Source organism: Heptranchias perlo, chromosome 14 (genome assembly GCF_035084215.1).
Source record: "Heptranchias perlo isolate sHepPer1 chromosome 14, sHepPer1.hap1, whole genome shotgun sequence".
Taxonomy (NCBI): Eukaryota; Metazoa; Chordata; class Chondrichthyes; order Hexanchiformes; family Hexanchidae; genus Heptranchias; species Heptranchias perlo.
The window spans coordinates 5,976,838-5,996,468 of record NC_090338.1 but is presented as its reverse complement, the minus strand read 5'-3'; the positions used below and the strand labels follow the sequence as shown (position 1 = coordinate 5,996,468).

Genomic DNA, 19,631 nt, shown 5'->3' with positions numbered 1-19,631 from the left:
CCGTTGAATGTCAAGGGGAGGTAGTTAGACTCTCTCTTGTTGGAGATGCTTGGTTTCATTGGTCAGAACATTGAATGCAGGAGTTGGGATGTCTTGTTGAAGTTGTACAGGGCATTGGTGAGGCCACACTTGGAGTACTGTGTACAGTTCTGGTCACCCTATTATAGAAAGGATATTATTAAACTAGAAAGAGTGCAGAAAAGATTTACTAGGATGCTACCGGGACTTGATGGTTTGACTTACAGGGAGAGGTTAGACAGACTGGGACTTTTTTCCCTGGAGAGTAGGAGGTTAAGGGGTGATCTTATAGAAGTCTATAAAATAATGAGGGGCAAAGATAAGGTCGATAGTCAAAATCTTTTCCCAAAGGTAGGGGAGTCTATAACGAGGGGGCATAGATTTAAGGTGAGAGGGGAGAGATACAAAAGGGTCCAGAGGGGCAATTTTTTCACTCAAAGGGTGGTGAGTGTCTGGAACGAGCTGCCAGAGGCAGTAGTAGAGGCGGGTACAATTTTGTCTTTTAAAAAGCATTTGGACAGTTACATGGGTAAGATGGGTATAGAGGGATATGGGCCAAGTGCAGGCAATTGGGACTAACTTAGTGGTATCAACTGGGCGACATGGACATGTTGGGCCGAAGGGCCTGTTTCCATGTTGTAACTTCTATGATTCTATGATTCTATGGTCATTTCCTGGCACTTGTCTGGCACGAATGTAACTTGCCACTTATCAGCCCAAGCCTGGATGTTGTCCAGGTCTTGCTGCATGTGGGCACGGACTGCGTCATTATCTGAGGGGTTGCGAATGGAACTGAACACTGTGCAGTCATCAGCGAACATCCCCATTTCTGACCTTATGATGGAGGGAAGGTCATTGATGACGCAGCTGGAGATGGTGGAGCCTAGCACACTGCCCTGAGGAACTCCTGCAGCAATGTTCTGGGGCTGAGATGATTGGCCTCCAGCAACCACTACCATCTTCCTTTGTGCTAGGTATGACTCCAGCCACTGGAGAGTTTTCCCCCTAATTTCCATTGAGTTCAATTTTACTAGGGCTCCTTGGTGCCACACTCGGTCAAATGCTGCCTTGATGTCAAGTGCAGTCACTCTCACCTCACCTCTGGAATTCAGCTCTTTTGTCCATGTTTGGACCAAGGCTGTAATGAGGTCTTGAGCCGAGTGGTCCTGGCGGAACCTAAACTGAGCATCGCTGAGCAGGTTATTGGTGAGTAAGTGCCGCTTGATAGCACTGTCAACGACTCCTTCCATCACTATGCTGATGATTGAGAGTAGACTGATGGGGCGGTAATTGGCTGGATTGGATTTGTCCTGCTTTTTGTGGATAAGGACATACCTGGGCAATTTTCCATATTGTCGGGTAGATGCCAGTGTTGTAACTGTACTGTTATGATCTGGAATGCACTGCCAGGATGGATGGTGGAGACAGATGCAGTCGTGGCTTTCAAAAGGGAACGGGATAAGTCCTTGAAAGGAAAAAATGTGGAGGGCTACGGGGATAGGGCAGAGGAGTGGGACTAGTCGGATTGCTGTTGCACTGAGCCGACACGAATTCGATGGACTGAATGGCCTCCTTCCATGTTGAAACCTTTCTATGATTCTATGTATCTCAATATTTGATTGAATAATTTCAGTCATGAGCAGGTTGATTATCATTATAATGGAATGGCATCACTCCAGCTGTCCACTTTTAAGTTGCTTAATTTTTAGGAGAGTTTAATATGAAAGTAAAAGATGCACCATTTTTCTCAGAAACTAAATTTTCCTTAAGGGGGGGTTCTCAATTAACCCGATGGGGTGAATTTTCACTTTTAGTGCCAATAAGTAATGGGTTGGCCGCCCATTTTACAACCTGCCCAATTCGCATCTCAGTTGAAGTATTGAAACGAAAATCAGGCGGTGCGTAAAACAGGGGGCCAATCTGCTACCGCACGTTTTCCACCAGACGGGAGAAGTGAAAATTCACCCCAACATTTTCTAGCAAAAATCTATTTTATTAACTAATGATCAGGATTTTTTTTTAAAAATCAAGTATTAAGAAATCTAATTGTAGAAAGTTGCATGGTGATGAAACAGTTAAGCTTGAGGCCTCTGTCATGTCTGCAAGATGCCCTCTAGTGAGTGTTGTGGTTTAGCTGTCTGCATTTCTCTTTGTGCGGAAACCAAGGCCCTCCTCGTATTTTTGCTCAGAGTTGGCGAGAGAGAAAGAGAAGGAAAGACAGAAAGAGCTTAACCAGAGAATGGAAAACCTCAGGATTTAGCAAAACCTACAGTGAACATGTCTTAAAGGATTAGTTGCATGGTAGGTGAGTCGCCGTCGTGATGCATTGAATCTTTGTGATGAATGGCTACTGTGTGTGTATATGTATATATGTGTGTGTTCTGTAGGCCTAAACGGTCTTTCAGTGTCTACTCAAAGAAAAGCAGTCAAATGAACACGAGACAGTCTGAAAGAAATAACTCCCATCTGGAAGCAATACGGATGGGTTTAGCAGAAAAGGAGAACAAGGGACAGAGTAAGAGATTGTGCAAGTGAAGCAGTGAGAGGGGTGGGGAAGGAGAAAAAAGAGTGAACCTTAGGTGCTGCAGAGTGCAATACAGTATGTATGAAACAGCCAGTTAGATTCTCTACAGCTGAGGCTCAATGTAATTCAAAGGCAGTAGAAGTGCAGCAGGCTTTAGAAAATACATGAGCAGTGTAGAGGAGACTGTGAGATTCATTGACAAATGGTTATGAACTGGAGCTGTCATTTTGAAATACAGAGATGTCTGATTAAATTTGAATAATTTTTAAAAATCACCCTCCCCCAAACTACCTGTTTATAAGGATGATTAAAGTAATTGCATTCAGAATAAAAACTCAAAGTACTCTGAACTAACTTGTAGTAAGACTTGACTGCACAAGCTAGGAGATGGGTGACGAGCCTGCTGATGATCCATTGTTGCAGCAAAGTTTGTTTTTGCAGTTTCACCTTTATTTGGATCTTGCTTTTTTGTTCTGCTCTAGTTTTGTGGATTTTTTTTTTGTTTATCCTGCTCCATTTCACAGGATTTTTGCCCATTAAATCCCAAGTACTGTGACATTGCTATACTCAAAATCAATAACAATCCATCGCTGAGCCTATTTATTTGATCTTTAATTTGTAGGTGACTAATTGCAGGAAAAATTGATGGGAGGGAGCAGGGCAAGGCTGCATGGCTAGGTACCATTCCTATACAATGCCAACAGCTCTGCATATTTGCCTGTGTTAAATGAGAAACGGTCTGTCTGAATTGCCCTGACCACCCTTGTCCTACAGATTGGCTTGTAGTCAGGTTAGCTGGAGTCACATGAGGATTTTAAGTAGTTTGGCATGTTATTCTAACTAGATTTTCATTATGTCGCCTTTTTGTTGCAATTTATTTGTCCAGATGTCTTTAATATTCTCTGTCGCATTAGTGTTGTCACTAGATTTAATAAAGTGTAATGGTTGGTATGTCAAACGTTCACACTATGAACAATTGAACTGTGAAAATTTGCTAGCAGTACAATTGGTTTATAGATTTATCCTCCCGAATCATGTCTGGAGGGAGCATTTTGAGCTGAGGTGAAATACTAAGGTTAAGGTCTGCCACCAAATTGAGCAATTTGAGGTGATAAATTAAGAATATCGCCCAAGAAATGTTGGCTTAAGGGCATGTTTTACTATAGCATATTGTAATAAATACTTTAATTTATATAGCACCTTATTACATAGTCCAAATATCTCTGCATTTCATACAATGAGTTACTTTTTTAGACTGAGTGCAGTTATTATGTAGGCAAATGCAGTATCCATTCTGCAATACCTCTCAAATAGCATTGAGATTATTGACTAGTTAACCTATATTTTTTGGATGTGTTAGCTGAAGGAGAAATCTTGGCCAAGATTGCAGAAGAAATTTCTGTTCTTATTAAAAATAGTGCCTTTAATATCTATCTGAGGCTCAATGGTAGTACTCTTGCCTCTGAGTCAGAAAGTTGTGAGTTCAAGCCCCACTCCACAGACTTCAGCGCACAATCTAGGCTGACACTTCAATGTAGTACTGAGGAAGTGCTGCACTGTTGGAGGCGCTGTCTCTAATGAGACGTTAAACCGAAGCCCCGTCTGGCCTCTCAGGTGGACATAAAAGATCCCATGGCACTTATTCGAAGAAGAGCGGGTGAGTTCTCCCGATGTCCTGGAGATCTCAACCAACACCACCAAAAACAGATTATCTGGTCATTTATCTCATTGCAATTTGTGGGACCTTGCTGTTTGCAAATTGACAGCCACATTTCCCTACAGTACAACAGTGACTACACTTCAACGTACATCATTGGCTGTGAAGCGCTTTGGAAGTCCTCAGGACGTGAAAGGCACTATATAAATACAAGTTCATTCATTCTGTCTTTCTTTGTTTCTCAGTTTAATGTCTCATTTGAAGGATGGCACCCCCCGACAGCACAGCACTTGCCAGTATAGTACTGAGCGACTCCTGCACAGTTGGAGGTGCAATCTTCCAGATGAGATATCCTGCTTGCCTATTTACTACTGTGGGATTCAAACTCATTGCCTTCTGACCTAGAGTACTACCCACTGAACCAACTTGAGACAGTACCAGTAAAATCTGCCTTCATGGAAAAGCTGAACTCCTCTTATTTTTGGGTCTGTAACAACAGTTAATGCACTTCATTGTGAGTAAAGTAAGTAAAGCACTTTGAGACTTTTTTGAGAGAAGGATTAAGGCACAATAGAGTCCTAGAGAGTCATAGAGTTATACAGCACGGATAGAGGCCCTTCGGCCCATCGTGTCCGCGCCGGCCATCAGCCCTGTCTACTCTAATCCCATATTCCAGCATTTGGTCCGTAGCCTTGTATGCTATGGCATTTCAAGTGCTCATCCAAATGCTTCTTGAATGTTGTGAGGGTTCCTGCCTCCACAACCCTTTCAGGCAGTGAGTTCCAGACTCCAACCACCCTCTGGGTGAAAAAGTTCCTTCTCAAATCCCCTCTAAACCTCCCGCCTTTTACCTTGAATCTATGTCCCCTTGTTATAAAACCCTCAACGAAGGGAAAAAGCTCCTTAGTATCCATCCTATCTGTGCCCCTCATAATTTTGTACACCTATATAAGGGCAAGTCTCATCCCACAAATGCCAGTTGAAACTTGGATTTGATATTGGGATCTCTGATTTGGGAGTCCAGCTGTTGCTAATGTGCTGTCACTGTTTTTCATTAAATCTAAACATTTTTTGTGTCTATTTCCTTCTCCCCTTTTTTTGTTTTTTGCTTTTAAGCTCCCCCACCACACATTATTCTTTGACCTGGAGTGAGAAGCAACCTGCACCTAGGCTAGTCTTCAGACATGGAGTCAGAACTGGTGAAAGATGATGGGGACAAGTGTTTTACACCTACTCGGTGTGCCAGACAGGCTTTCTAAGGTTAAGAAGGTATGATGAAGAGTAGTGCAGGCATGAGCCTAATGAAATCCCATAATCCGGAGGGTCCACATTCAATTCCCAGCTTGTGCCAAGCCACTTTGATACCCCTCTGTCTTCCTTGAAAAAAATGTCTTTGACTGCACTTTGTTCCTCTCCATTTCCCCCGTCTCTTTGCTGACCCAAAGTGCTCTGAGATCTTCTTCTGATTGTGGGGTGCTATATAAATAAAAGTTGTTATTGTTGAGTTTGCTGAACTCGGCTGGGACATTCCAATTGACCACAGCGCCCTTGGACTTCCAGTGAAGACAGGATCAGGCTCAGTTCTAATGTCTACACTTGATTATCCTACTCTTTTCCCTGTATTCAATGCGCTGTATTTTTACCCATTAGCCAGGGATCTTCACCCTTTTGCAGCAGGGGCCAGATCATGCGTCACAACCAGTGAATTGGTCACATATGATTTAGCAGTGAACCACAAATAACCTGCAATTTCTACTTTCTACTTGGAAATTCAGAGTAATTACACAAAAACCATTCGTGACTCAGCGTTGCCAGCACTTACAATCCACATGTGACTGTTGTGATTGTTGGATTTTGTTTTGTTAACATTCACGATTCACGAGAAACTTAATCGTGTAAAAAATTGTTTAAAATTTCCCATTTGACACAAGTATTTAAACAAAATACTTCCAAAAGTCACAGACTTTGAGTGTTGGCAACACTATATGTGCTGAGACTCACAAAATACACCGGCACTGCTGTACATAATAAATTTAAACTCCTCGTACATATTCAAACCCTCCAACAAAAAGCCATACACAGAATAGCCAATCCTGTAGATACAAAAATCCGAGGCCTTCCCACTACTCATAAATCCATAGTCCTCCACACACAAAAATCCAGTATCCGCAAACATAAAAACCCCACCCTGCCAAAATCAAAATCCAAGCCCCCCATACAAAAAAATCCAAAGCCCCCATACATAAATAATTTCGCCTGCAAAAAAATTGTTCATTTGACTGTACCTCACTTACCTTTCTTCCTCTTTATCTCCGGCCTGGTCCACTGCCGTTCTCCACTTTTGCTGCCGCTGCCGCTCACCTTGACTCCATGGCTGCCTCCACAATGGCCTGGTTTGTGTGCCATTGGGACCACAGCTCATTTCCAGCATCTCTGGAAGTAGCCCAACACTAATGACCTCAGCTGTCACGGTCATCATTTCAGCGGGGTACCCGCTGGCATGTGTTTGGTGATGCCACCCTTTCCTGGAGCTTTCTCACACGTGCTCCTTAGCCTCAGTAATTGGCAGTGCATTATCTGCTCCCTTACTTGCAGGGGATGTACTCAGAGGTTGAAACAATTCTGGTTGTGTATGGATGCAATGGTTCATTTTCTTTTCCCAGCTATTGTCAAAGTTATTGTAATTTGGTTTAGTGTGGCCAGTGCAGAGTTGATCCTTGAAGAACTGTTTTCTCTGTGTCTGTCTCTACACTGCAGCCCAGGGAATGCAGCATTGTTAGGTTCTTTCACTGGCTCGTAGGTCTGCGGATCTGATACCAGAATCTTTTGGGATCTTGCTCTTCAGCCTTTCTGCAGTAAACATCCCACTGCGCCTCAGCATTAGCCAAGCCAACATTTATCCTTCAATCAACACCACTAAACCAATTGTCTGATCATTTATCTTATTGCTGTTTGTGGGACCTTGCTGTGTAGAAAATGGTTGCTGCATTTGCCGACAGAAAAACAGTGACTACACTTCAAAAATACTTCATTAGGTGTGAAAGGTGCAATATAAATGAGAGTTTTTTTTTATGCTTTCCTTCTCAGATTTTACCTTGCAGATGTTTGACTGATGCTTTTGTCTTCCCGAGTCATGTTTTAATGTAATTCCTTCTGAGTCTTTTTTAACTGAATCAACCTAGTGATGTGCAGGGGTAGCTCAGCAGTCCTATTACCAGCATCCTTTGCCTACATTGCTGCTTTTGCTGCTCCCATTAGTGCATCAGTTAGCTGCTTTCTGGCCTGCCCTAGGTTGTTGGGAGGTTTTTCAAACGATCAGGTGGGTGATGCTGCCTGCTAGATACAGCTGGAAGACAGCCCAATCAGCTCCTCTGTAGTCCCAGCCTAGCATTGTGGGTGGTCGGAGTCAGGCAGAAAGGTTCAGTGTGAAGAGGACTGGCAGATGGTCACTTCCTCGACCCTTAGGTCTGAGTACTTGCTGGCCACAGCTGGTGTTACAATGGTGAAGTCAAACACGTCACGGGAATTGAAGCTGCTGCTGTGATAAATGGACTCTGGGGATTTCAAGATGCTGTAACCCAAATCCTCAGTTATGTCCAGCGGTGTCATGCACTTCTTGTTCCAGGTAAACGTTGGCTGTTGCACACTCCAGTCCACCAGCAGCACCAGAGGTGTGGATTTTGCTGTACACCAGTTTGCGGTGTTTGAGTTTTTTTTTTATTCGTTCATGGGATGTGGGCGTCGCTAGCGAGGCCGGCATTTATTGCCCATCCCTAATTGCCCTTGAGAAGGTGGTGGTGAGCCGCCTTCCTGAACCGCAGCAGTCCATGTGGTGAAGGTTCTCCCACAATGCTGTTGGGAAGGAGTTCCAGGATTTTGACCCAGCGACGATATATTTCCAAGTCGGGATGGTGTATGACTTGGAGGGGAACGTGCAGGTGGTGTTGTTCCCGTGTACCTGCTGCTCTTGTCCTTCTAGGTGGTAGAGGTTGCAGGTTTGGGAGGTGCTGTCAAAGAAGCCCTGGCGAGTTGCTGTAATGCATCCTGTGGATGGTACACACTGCAGCCACGGTGCGCCGGTGGTGAAGGGAGTGAATGTTTGGGGTGGTGGATGGGGTGCCAATCAAGCGGGCTGCTTTGTCCTGGATGGTGTCGAGCTTCTTGAGTGTTGTTGGAGCTGCACTCATCCAGGCAAGTGGAGAGTATTCCATCACACTCCTGACTTGTGCCTTGTAGATGGTGGAAAGGCTTTGGGGAGTCAAGAGGTGAGTCACTCGCCGCAGAATACCCAGCCTCTGACCTGCTCTTGTAGCCACAGTATTTATATGGCTGGTCCAGTTAAGTTTCTGGTCAATGGTGACCTCCAGGATGTTGATGGTGGGGGATTTGGCGATGGTAATGTCGTTGAATGTCAAGGGGAGGTGGTTAGACTCTCTCTTGTTGGAGATGGTCATTGCCTGGCACTTGTCTCGCGCGAATGTTACTTGCCACTTATGAGCCCAAGCCTGGATGTTGTCCAGGTCTTGAAGCAGTCCAAGCCCACATGCAGCATTATTTGAGGGGTTGCGAATGGAACTGAACACTGTGCAATCATCAGTGAACATCCCCATTTCTGACCTTATGACGGAGGGAAGGTCATTGATGAAGCAGCTGAAGATGGTTGGGCCTTGGACACTGCTCTGAGGAACTCCTGCAGCAATGTCCTGGGGCTGAGATGATTGGCCTCCAACAACCACTACCATCTTCCTTTGTGCAAGGTATGACTCCAACCACTGGAGAGTTTTCTCCCTGATTCCCATTGACTTCAATTTTACTCGGGCTCCTTGGTGCCACACTCGGTCAAATGCTGCCTTGATGTCAAGGGCAGTCACTCTCACCTCACCTCTGGAATTCAGCTCTTTTGTCCATGTTTGGACCAAAGCTGTAATGAGGTCTGGAACCCAAACTGAGCATTGGTGAGCAGGTTATTGGTGAGTAAGTGCCGCCTGATAACACTGTCGACGACACCTTCCATCACTTTGCTAATGATTGAGAGCAGGCTGTTGGGGCGGTAATTGGCCGGATTGGAGTTGTCCTGCTTTTTATGGACAGGACATACCTGGGCAATTTTCCATATTGTCGGGTAGTTGCCAGTTTTGTAGTTGTACTGGAACCGCTTGGCTGGAGGCGCGGCTAGTTCTGGAGCACAAGTCTTCGGTACTACAGCCGGGATGTTGTCGAGGCCCATAGCCTTTGCTGTATCCAGTACAGAGACTTGAGTAGGGCAGCTCCACTTCCTTTCCTGTCTAACAGAGATGTAGTACAGTAGACTGAAATGTTCTTTGCTAGAGAGATAGGTCTTATTTATTAAGAAAGAACTTTCACTTATCACATTTCACAACCTCAGGACATCCTAAAGTGCTTCACAGCCAATGAATTACTTTTGAAGTGTAGCTACTGTTGTAATGTAGAGAACCGTGACAGCCAATATGCGTACAGCAAACTCCCACAAATAGCAGTGAGATTAATGACCAATTAAACTGCTCTAGCGGTGTTTGTTTAAGGGATAAATATTGGCCAGGACAACAGAAGAACTTGCTTGCTCTTTTTCGAATAGTGCTGTGGGATCTTTTACATTCACCTGAGAGGCCAGACGTGATCTTGATTTAACGTCTCATTGGAAAGACGGCACCTCCAACAGTGCAGCACTCCCTCAGCACTGCACTGGAATGTCAGCCTAGATTTTTGTGCTCCAGTCTCTGGAGTAGGACTTGAACCCACAACCTTCTGACTCAGAGGCGAGAATGCTACCCACTGAGCCACAGCTGACACTAGTGACCCCTTGCCATTTCAATATAGCTCCATTCACGGCCACTCTTTGATTTTTCTGGTTTAGCCAACCTTCAATCTACCCCAGATTCCATACCTTTCTACTTTGTGGATTAATCATATATGAACGGCGGAAAGACTGGAGCCATCATTTTCAGCCCCCATTCCTGCCCACTTGCTCAGACTGTGCAAAACCATGACATCCTGTTCAACCCAGAGCTGAGCTTCAAACCCCACCAAGACCATTTATTTTCACCTCCGCAATATCAGCCTCCTCTGGCCCTCCCTCCTCAGCTGTTTGTATCCTTTCCCACCTGAAGTCCTGCTTGAGCATCCCTGATTTCTATTGCCCGACCACTGGCGGTTGTGCCTTCAATTGAATAGGCCCTAAGCTCTGGAATTCCCTCCCTTTAACCTCTCCATCTCTACCTCTCTCTTCCTTTAAGATGCTCCTTAAATCCTATCTCCTTGACCAAGCTTTTGGTCACTTGTTCTAATATCTCTTTACGTGGTTCAGTGTCAAATTTTGTCTGTTAACGCTCCTGTGAAGCACCTTAGTTGATGTTGTTGAGTGCAGGATCAGTGAGATTACAGTGTGAAGACAAGTGCCTAGCATCAAGAATCTGTAAATGGGAACTCTCAAAATGGCTTTGAGCTAAGTTTCTATCTCTGAACCATACAGATGAAGATCTGAGCTGGTGTCAATCAAAGCATTGGTAGGATTGCTGCAATTACTCCATACCCCTGGGTTAAGGAAGTAAAATTTGACCTTGGTTCTCACTCCAAATCAATATCCAACAACTTCTGGAAGTGTGAGTGTGTAGATATCTGGATGTCTGACAGCACTCGGTGTCAAGGCACACACGTGAATAATGGCCATTTGGATAAGGTAGCAGAGGACTGTGCAATCATGCCCCAACTAGTGCCTAAGCAAACTGATATTCATCTTATTAGGAAACGTGTAAGAATCAAGAAGACTTTTCCCCACCCCTGGGTAGTCAAGGTGGGAAGAGCACATACTGAATAAAACTAATTGCAAAGTAATCCTCCTGGAATGGAAGCTGTTCTTATACTGGTGCTATTTTAGTTCAGATTCTGGGAAACCAGCATTCACGAGTTAGTTCCAGCACTTATGACTAAATTCAGCTCCCTCATCGTGGCAGCAGAATCATAAATTCATAAAATCAAGATCAAAAAACTAAAACACTGACTTAAGTGAAATGTTCTGTTACATTGAGTTCCTTTGAGTCTATAGCACAGAAACAGGCCATTCGGCCCAACTGTTCTATGCCGATGTTTATGCTCCAAACAAGCCACCTTCCTCCCTACTTCATCTGACCCTATCAGCATACCCTTCTATTCCCTTCTTCCTCATGTGCTTATCTAGCTTCCCTTTAAATGCATCTATGCTATTTTCCTCAACGACTCCTTCTGGCAGCGCGTTCCACATTCTTTCCACTCTTTGTATCTGTCTTTATCAAGGAAGAAGATGCTGCCAAAGTCACAGTAATAGAGGAGGTAGTTGAGATACTGGATGGGCTAAAAATTGATAAAGAGGAGGTACTAGAAAACTTGGCTGTTCTTAAAGTAGATAAACCACCTGGCCCAGATGGGATGCAGCCTCGGTTGCTGAGGGAAGTAAGGGTGGAAATTGCAGAAGTTCTGGCCAAAATCTTTCAATCATCCTTAGATTCGGAGGTGGTGCCAGAGGACTGAAGAATTGCAAATGTTACACCCTTGTTCAAAAAAGGGTATAAGGATAAACCCAGCAACTACAAGCCAGTCAGTTTAACCTCGGTAGTGGGAATAATCTGGGACAAAATTAACAATCACTTGGACAAGTGTGGATTAATTAAAGAAAGCCAGCATGGATTTGTTAAAAGCAAATCATGTTTAACTAACTTGATTGAGTTTTTTGATGAGATAACGAGAGGGTCAATGAGGGCAATGTGGTTGATATGGTGTATATTACTGTGACTTTGGCAGCATCTTCTTACTTGGTAAAGACAGATACAAAGAGTGGTAAGAATGTGGAATGCGCTGCCAGAAGGAGTCGTTGAGGAAAATAGCATAGATGCATTTAAAGGGAAGTTAGATAAGCACACGAGGAAGAAGGGAATAGAAGGGTATGCTGATAGGGTCAGATGAAGTAGGGAGGAAGGTGGCTCGTTTGGAGCATAAACATCAGCATAGAACAGTTGGGCCGAATGGCCTGTTTCTGTGCTGCAGACTCAAAGGAACTCAATGAAACAGAACATTTCACTTAAGTCAGTGTTTTAGTTTTTTGATCTTGATTTTATGAATTTATAATTCTGCTGCCACGATGAGGGAGCTGAATTTAGTCATAAGTGCTGGAACTAACTCGTGAATGCTAGTTTCCCAGAATCTGAACTAAAATAAAAGTGCTGCATAATAGGCTTGTCATCAAGGTTGAAACCCATGGAATAAGAGGGGCAGTGGCAACATGGATACAAAGTTGGCTAAGTAACAACAAACAGGGAGTAGTAGTGAACAGTTGTTTTTCGGACTGGAGGGAGGTATACAGTGGTGTTCCCCAGGAGTCGGTACTAGGACAATTGCTTTTCTTGATATATATTTATGACTTGGGCTTGGGTGTACAGGGCACAATTTCCAAATTTGCAGATGACACAAAACTTGGAAGGGTAGTGAATAGTGAGGAGGATAGTGATAGACTTCAAGAGGATATAGACAGGCTGGTGGAATGGGCGGACACATGCCAGATGAAATTTAACGCACAAAAATGTGAAGTGATACATTTTGGTAGGACAAACGAGGAGAGGCAATATAAACAAAAGGGTACAATTCTAAAAGGGGTGCAGGAACGGAGAGATCTGCGGGTACAGGTGCACAAATCGTTGACGGTGGCAGGGCAGGTTAAGAAAGCATATGGGATCCTGGGCTTTATAAATAGAGGCATAGAGTACAAAAGCAAGGAGGTTATGATGAACCTTTATAAAATACTGGTTCGGCCATAATTGGAGTATTGTGTCCGGTTCTGGGCAACGCACTTGATGAAGGCTGTGAGGGCCTTAGAGAGGGTGCAGAATAGATTTACTAGAATGATTCCAGGGATGAGGGACTTCAGTTACGGGGATAGACTGGAGAAGCTGGGGTTGTTCTCCTGAGAGCAGAGAAGGTTGAGAGGAGATTTGATAGATGTATTCAAAATCATGAAGGGTCCAGACAGAGTAGATATAGAGAAAGTGTTCCCATTGGCGGAAGGGTCAAAAACCAGAGGACATTGGGCCCGATATTAGGAGGGAGGCGGGTTGGCAGCAGGGGGTCGACTGGGCGCATGGGTAACGCGCCCAGTAAAATTGGTGGGTTTGGCACGTGATCGTAAGTAAATTGAAGCCACTTACCTTGGCTTCCGGGTTTTGTGCTGGAAAGCTGTTCAGCGGGCAGACTGCACACCTGCATCATACGCTGTCAGTTGGAGGAGCCATATTTAAAGGGGCAGTCCTCCACTGACTGATGCTGCAGAAAATAGGCAAAATTACAACATGGAGCAGCCAAGGGGGAAGGCTGCTCCCAGGTTTAATGATGCCTCACTCCAGGTCTTACTGGATGGGGTGAGGAGGAGGGGGGAGGGAGGAAGTGGCCTGCCTCTGCCACCACGAAGGCCTGGCTCGATGTGGCAGAGGAGGTCACCAGCACCACCAACATATCAAGTACCTGCATACAGTGCAGGAGGCGCTTCAATGACCTAACCAGGTCAGCCAAAATGAATACTCTTACTCATTCCCCTACACTCCATCTACCACATCACTGTCCCACCTCACATCTCCTTCTGCACTGCCAACACTACTCTATCACATCACTCCTCACACTCACTGAACCCTCATCTTCATCTTAACTGCACTTCCTCACCTTCTCAGTACTCATCCCACCGCTACCACTCATAGGAACATAGGAACAGGAGTAGGCCATTCAGCCTCTCGTGCCTGCTCTGCCATTTGATAAGATCATGGCTGCTCTGTGATCTAACTCCATATACCCGCCTTTGGCCCTTATCCCTTAATACCTTTGGTTGCCAAAAAGCTATCTATCTCAGATTTAAATTTAGCAATTGAGCTCGTATCAATTGCCGTTTGCGGAAAAGAGTTCCAAACTTCCATCACCCTTTGTTTTCTAATCTCGCTCCTGGAAGGTCTGGCTCTAATTTTTAGATTGTGCCCCCTACTCCTAGAATCCCCAACCAGCGGAAATAGTTTCTCTCCATCCACCCTATCTGTTCCCCTTAATATCTTAGAAACTTCGATCAGATCACCCCTTAACCTTCGAAACTCTAGAGAATACAACCCCAATTTGTGTAATCTCTCCTTGTAACTTAACCCTTGAAGTCCGGGTATCATTCTAGTAAACCTACGCTGCACTCCCTCCAAGGCCAAAATGTCCTTCCGAAGGTGTGGTGCCCAGAACTGCTCACAGTACTCCAGGTGCAGTCTAACCAGGGTTTTGTATAGCTGCAGCATACCGTCTGCCCCCTTGTACTCTAGTCCTCTAGATGTAAAGGCCAGCATTCCATTAGCCTTTTTGATTGGTTTCTGCACCTGTTCATGACACTTCAATGATCTATGTACCTGAACCCCTAAGTCCCTTTGGGCATCCACTGTTTTTAACTTTTTACCATTCAGAAAATACCCTGTTCTATCCTTTTTTGATCCAAAGTGGATGACCTCACATTTGTCTACATTGAATTCCATTTGCCACAGTTTTGCCCATTCACCTAATCTATCAATATCCCTTTGTAATTTTATGTTTTCATCTACACTGCTTACAATGCCACCAATCTTTGTGTCATCGGCAAACTTAGATATGAGACTTTCTATGCCTTCACCTAAGTCGTTAATAAATATTGTGAATAATTGAGGCCCCATGCCTGCGGGACTCCACTAGTCACATCCTGCCAATGTGAGGACCTACCCGTTATCCCTACTCTCTGTCGCCTTTCGCTCAGCCAACTTCCTAACCAAGTCCGTACTTTTCCCTCGATTCCATGTGCTTCAATCTTAGCTAACAGTCTCTTATGTGGGACCTTATCATATGCCTTCTGGAAGTCCATATAAATAATATCCATTGACATTCCCCTGTCCACTACTTTAGTCACCTCTTCAAAAAATTCAATCAGGTTTGTCAGGCACGACCTACCTTTCACAAATCTATGCTGGCTCTCGCTGATTAACTGAAAATTCTCGAGGTGTTCAGTCACCCTATCCTTAATTATAGACTCCAGCATGTTCCCCATAACAGATGTTAGGCTAACTGGTCCATAATTCCCTGGTTTCCCTCTCTCTCCTTTCTTAAAAAGCGGAGTGACATGTGCAATTTTCCAATCCAGAGGGACAGTTGCTGAATCTCGAGAACTTTGAAAGATTATAGTTAGGGCGTCTGGAATGTGCTCACCTACTTCCTTTAAAACCCTGGGATGGAAACCATCTGGTCCTGGGGATTTGTCACTCTTTAGTGCTATTATTTTCTTCATTATTGTTGCTTTTAATTTTATTGAGTCCCTGTCCCTGATTCAATATAAGATTTCTTGGGATTTCCGGCATGCTATCTTCTCTTTCTACTTTAAATACTGACTCAAAGTAATTGTTCAACATGTCCGCCATTTCCCCATTGTCAATGACAATATCCCCACTTTCAGTTTTTAAGGGGCCAACACTGCTCCTGACCACCCTCTCTTTCGTAATGTAACTATAAAAGTTCTTCGTATTGGTTTTGATATCCCTTGCAAGTTTCTTTTCATACTCTCTTTTTGTAGCTCTTACTATCAGTTTTGTGACCCTTTGTTGATCTTTGTATCTTTCCCATTCGCCAGGATCTGTGCCATTTTTTGCCTTTTTGTATGCCCTTTCCTTATGTCTTACACTGTGCCTTACCTCTTTAGTTGTCCATGGCTGTTTTTTTTGGCAAGTAGAGTTCTTGCCCCTCAGGGGTATAAACCGATTCTGTATCACGTTAAATGTTTCTTTAAACATTTCCCACTGATCATCAGTCATTTTACCCATTAACAGATTTGCCCAGTTTACTGTGGACAGTCTCTGTCTCATCCCATTGAAGTCGGCCTTATCCAAGTCTAGAATCTTAGCAGCTCATTCACTTTTTTCCCTTTCAAACACTACATTGAACTCGATCATGTTATGATCGCTATTGGATAGATGTTCACGTAGAGTTAAGCCGTTAACTAAATCTGGTTCGTTACTCATTACTAAATCTAGTATGGCTTGCCCCCTTGTTTCCTCTAGGACATTCTGCTGTAGAAAACTATCCCGGACACACTCAAGAAATTGACTACCTTTCTGACAGTTGCTAGTCTGCTTTCCCCAATCTATGTGAAGGTTAAAGTCCCCCATTAAGACCACTATGCCTTTGTTACACGCTTGTCTAATCTCTGCATTTATATAATCTAGCACTTCAGAGCTGCTGCCAGGGGTCCTATACACAACTCCCACTATAGTCTTAGATCCTTTCCTATTTCTCAATTCAACCCATAAGGTCTCTGTTGGCTGCTTGCCTCTTGTTATATCCTCCTTTATCATTGAATTGATTTCATCTCTAATCATGAAGGCTGCTACTCCTCCCCCTCTTCCATTTTCCCTATCTCTCCTGTAGACCTTTATAACCCGGTATATTTAGTTCCCAATCCTGACCATCCTGCAGCCATGTCTCAGTAATAGCTTTCATGTCATAACCTCCAATTTTAATTTATTCCTTATACTCCGTGCATTTGTGTATAGAACTCTTAGTTGGGCCACACACCCTAGCCTGACCTTCAGCTTTGATGGGTTAACCGCCTTACGCCTTCTAGTTTTCACTTTATCTGTAGTGTCTAAAGTACACTTTCTTTCTGCTGCTCTACGCTTTTCCCTTTCACTTGTTCTTGAACAACTGTTTGTATTGTAAATTTCCCCTGGGTCTTCCCCTCTCTTGCTGCTCTCAACTTTACTCCCTTCTGACTCCCCGATCAGGTTCCCATCCCCCTGCCACTCTAGTTTAAACCTACCCCAACAGCACTTGCAAACACCCCCGCGAGGACATTAGTCCCAGTCCTGCTCGGGTGTAACCCGTCCCGTTTGTACAGGTCCCACCTTCCCCAGAACCGGCCCCAATGTCCCAGGAATCTAAATCCCTCCCTCCTACACCATCCCTGCAGCCACGCATTCATCCGGTCTATTCTCCTGTTACTATACTCACTAGCACGTGGCACTGGTAGTAATCCTGAGATCACTACCTTTTGAAGTGCTGCTTTTTAATTTATCTCCTAACTCCTTAAATTCACCTTGCAGGACCTCATCCCTTTTTTTTACCCATGTCGTTGGTACCGATATGGACCACGACTACTGGCTGTTCACCCTCCCCCTCCAGAGTGCCCTGCAGCCGCTCCACAACATCCTTGACCCAAGCACCAGGAAGGCAACATACCATCCTGGAGTCACGTTTGCGGCCACAGAAATGCCTATCTGTTCCCCTTACAATTGAGTCCCCAATCACTATAGCCCTGCCAATCTTCTTCCTCCCCTCCTGTGCAGCAGAGCCACCCATGGTGCCACGAACTTCGCTCTTGCTGCTTTCCCCTGATAAGCCATCTCCCCCAACAGTATCCAAAGCGGTATATCTGTTTGAGAGGGAGATGGCCCCAGGGGACTCCTGCTCTACCTGCCTAGTCCTTTTACTCTGCCTGGCGGTCACCCATTTCCTTTCTGCCTGCGTAATCTTTACCTGCGGTGTGACCACCTCACTGAACGTACTATCCACGATAGTCTCAGCATCACGGATGCTCCACAGTGAATCCACCCGCAGTTCCATCTCCGAAATGCGGTTAGCCAGTAGCTGCAGCTGGACACACTTACTGCACACATGATCGCCACGGACACTGATAGCGTCCATGACTTCCCACATAGTGCAGGAGAAGCATATCACGGGTGCGAGCTGTGCTGCTATGACTTGCCTTAGATTTACACTGTGCTCACCTCTCGGACTTTCCTGCCTCACCTGTGACGTTGCAGAATAGTTTTCTCTTGTTGCAGGTCTGCTGCTGCTTTTATTCCCCACTATCAGTCTTCTGCTGCTCAGGTCCGCCGCTGCTCTGTGGAAAAAGTAAGGAAAAGCAAGGCAAAGCAGCACCTCCTTTCCCCACTTCTCCAAACTCCCACACTCACCAAACTCTCAGCTTTCTCACTCTGTGCCCGCCGCACTCCGTGCTGGTTGCACTAACAGGCCCCTGTATTTCTGCAGTTTGTGACTCAGATGAGTCAGGCCTGCTCCACCTTCAGGAACCAGTTTAATCTAGCTAACCAATTAACTTACTACACCAGCTCTCTCTGCTGAAGCCTGACAGAAACTTAAAAATTTAAACTTTAAAATTGAACTTGAACAGTTGATAGCAATTTACACTAGATTTTAAAGAGATTAACCCTTGAACTCTCAACCCAATCCTCATACAATCTCATGGCTCTATCTCATACTCACCCTCCCATGCATCTCTTTCACGGTCAGTCTCACCCCACCTGCCACTACCTGTGCTGCAGCCACAGGGCATGCATCACGTATGTGCAGTAGGAAGCGTAAGGCAAACGTGTTGTGAGCATGAAGGGGATGCACAAGGTGTTTGAGGGTTTGTCGTGGTTTTTACTTATATTTAATTTCTGATCAACTCACATTACATATTATATTGTCACCACTACTGCCACGCCTTGGCCATTCTTGACTGGCTTGTGCAATAAGGCCCTTTCATGAGGTTCTCCATGAACACCCTTGATGCCACCCATTGGGTCACCCTACAGTGGGTGTATGTGTGTAGTTGCACGACTACTTTGTCCAGGTGCTTGTTGCGCAGCACTCTGTTGTGTAGCTCCACGTGACGGAGGTGGACGGTGTGCCTGGCGAGGCTGGTGATGTTGCTCGTCCTCCAGTGGAGTGATGAATGCAGCTATGGAACTTTCCACCACCCCCCGCCCCCCATCCTGACGATGTGAGTGTGAGGGAGTCCGCAAAGTAGGTAAATGTGTTTGGACAGCAGAGTTCAGGGTATGATGTAATAACTTTGAGTGTGAAGATAATGGTGTGGCAGGCAAAACTTTGTCTGAGGTGACAGAGTGCCCTGCTGCAATGAATGAGGTAATTCCCCCAACTGTCAAGGAATCCTCTGCATCTCCCAATGGCTGCTGACTGAAAAACGTCTGCAACAGGTAGTATTTCCCACAGCATGGAAAACATGCTGAGGAGAGTCTAAAATCACATCCCTGCTAAAATCTCTTCCCAACGACCTCAAGTACCTCCCTAACTATCTAAACTGTCATTCCACCAGCTTTAATTGCCGGTGGGAGTCCCGCATGCGGGGACTGCGCGCACACCAATTCGCATCATTGGGGAACCCGGAAGTGGGCGGGTTGGAGCCGGGCTTTGGACCCGCTCCAGGATTCCCCAATTTTAGGAAGCCCCCGCCACGAACGCACCCACTCGGCCATCCTAAAATTGACCCCATAGATTTAAGGCGATTGGCAAAAGAACCAAAGGCGGCATGAGGAAAAACTTTTTTACACAGTGAGTGATTATGATCTGGAATGCACTGCCTGAGGGGGTGGTGGAGGCAGATTC

At 45.0% G+C, this 19,631-nt stretch overlaps 1 protein-coding gene across 2 annotated transcripts in view; it reads left to right on the top strand.

Moving 5' to 3' along the window:
* The first annotated feature begins 2,181 nt into the window (after positions 1-2,181).
* Positions 2,182-19,631, top strand: part of ndst1b (N-deacetylase/N-sulfotransferase (heparan glucosaminyl) 1b) — a 213,374-nt gene continuing 195,924 nt past the window's right edge. Inside the window, exon 1 of one of the 2 annotated variants that reach the window (XM_067995982.1) lies at positions 2,182-2,319. The gene's annotated coding sequence lies outside the window, so the exon portion shown is untranslated. Of the gene's footprint in view, positions 2,324-19,631 lie in introns of both variants that reach the window. The other variant, XM_067995984.1, reaches the window with a different exon arrangement.